We start from the raw sequence: 2,163 nt of genomic DNA, 5'->3' as shown, positions 1-2,163 counted from the left end.
AATAACGTCCAGAAGTAACTAAAAGACTCAGTGTAGGATCATTGACGACTTTGGGAAGCTACAATGCTAGTTTTGGAACGTAAATGGCAGCTCATATGATTACAAGTACCAAATGAATAGTACTATTGAATTAATATGTTTTGAAATAGAATTACATAATATGTTTGTTTCCATGGCCATCTCCTACAGCAGTTGTTCTAATCAATTAACACTGGTTTTCCCTCTTTCATTCATGTTTCATTTTTTTTTGTTTTTTTTTTTTTTTTTTTACACGTCAAAATATGTAGGACCAAATTGAGGAGCAAATCTCTAAGGTCATGGAACATATCAGTACATGAAATTACTACGTAAAAGTAATAACACTCCGTCTTCAGGCCACGAGTGGCCTACCGGGACCATCTGAGGAGGATGCGGATAGGCGGGGCGTGGGGCCAGCACACCGCTCTCCCAGTCGTTATGATGGTATTCTTGACCGAAGCCGCTACTATTCTGTCGAGTAGCTCCTCAATTGGCATGACGAGGCTGATTGAACCCGGAAAAATGGCAACAGCGCATGGCGGCTGGATGGTCACCCATCGAAGTGCAGGCCACGCCCAACAGCGCTTAACTTCGGTGATCTCACGGGAACCGGTGTATTCACTGCGGCAAGGCCGTTGCCCATGAAAGTAATAACACATAAAAATAAAATGTTTGTGAACCCGAAAACATGCAATCCGTAAGTTTAAATAAACGCTATCACCAAATTCAACAACAATCAGCTTAATTTTTCAAGGAACTCCTCGACCGAATAGAAGGAGTGACCCATGAGGAAACTCGTCAGTTTCGATTTGAAAGCCCATGGATTGCTGCTAATATACATGAATTCGAGCGGTTGTTGTTGTTGTGGTCTTCAGTCCAGAGACTGGTTTGATGCAGCTCTCCGTGCTGCTGTATCCTGTGCAAGGTTCTTCATCTCCCAGTACCTACTGCAACCTACATCCTTCTGAATCTCTTTAGTGTATTCATCTCTAGGTCTCCCTCCACCATTTTTACCCTCCACGCTGCCCTCCAATACTAAATTAGTGACCCATTGATGCCTCAGAATATGCCCTACCAACCGATCCCTCCTTCTACTCAAGTTGCGCCACAAATTTATCTTCTCTTCAATTCTATTCAACACCTCCTCATTAGTGGTAGCTTATCGAAAATGGATGCAGCAGTATACTGCACACCTTTCTGCACAAGACTTAAGGATGTCCGATCCAAGCGCAGGTTTGATAGTTCAAATGGCTCTGAGCACTATGGGATTCAACATCTGAGGTCATCAGTTCCCTACAACTTAGAACTACTTAAACCTAACTAACCTAAGGACATCACACACATCCGTGCCCGAGGCAGGATTCGAACCTGCGACCGTTGCGGTAGCGCGGTTAAAGATTGAAGCGCCTAGAACCGCTCGGCCACACCGACCGGCGCAGGTTTGATTTCTGCCAACTGAGTGAAAGCTGCGTATTCTTGGAAATAAGCTAATGTTGTTAACAAGAAATTACAATAAGGAGTAAGTAAATTGGGAAGCCAATGTCAAAATACTCAGACTCGGGAACAGGTGTCGACAAGAGGTTCGAGAACTTACACCACTTATTGCCTGTACCACCCGTTTCTGAGCCAAAAATATCCTTTTAGAATAGGAAGAGTTACCCTAAAATATAATACCATTCGACATAAGCGAGAGAAAATAAACAAAGGAGACTAATTTTCTTGTTGAACGATCACCCACTTATGTCTATCTGAACACCTAGAAATTTGAACTATTCAGTTTCATTAATCATATGCCCATTCTGAGAAATTAAAAGCTTGGATTTTATTGAATTGTGATTTAGCGTTAGTTGGTTTTCATCAAGCCGTGTACTTAGCTCATGAACTGTACTATTTAAAACTAGTCCAATAATGCATACAATATCCTTCCTACCAAGCTAGTGTCATCAGCAAACAGAAATATTTTAGAGTTACCCGTAATACTATGGCGCATACCATTTATATATATAAGGAACAGGAATGGCCCAAATACTGATCCTTTGGGCACCTCCCACTTGACTGTACCCCACTCACAAGGGAACCTCCCCACCGCACCCCCCTCAGATTTAGTTATAAGTTGGTGCAGTGGATAGGCTTGAAAAACTGAAG

General features: G+C 42.4%; 1 pseudogene; it reads right to left on the bottom strand.

Annotated features, from left to right (window-relative positions):
* Positions 1–541: 541 nt before the first annotated feature.
* LOC124623367 lies at positions 542–658 on the bottom strand (annotated as a pseudogene).
* Positions 659–2,163: the final 1,505 nt, after the last annotated feature.

This window comes from Schistocerca americana, chromosome 7 (genome assembly GCF_021461395.2).
Source record: "Schistocerca americana isolate TAMUIC-IGC-003095 chromosome 7, iqSchAmer2.1, whole genome shotgun sequence".
In the NCBI taxonomy this organism is placed as follows: Eukaryota; Metazoa; Arthropoda; class Insecta; order Orthoptera; family Acrididae; genus Schistocerca; species Schistocerca americana.
This window is presented reverse-complemented; position numbering and strand designations above follow the sequence as displayed.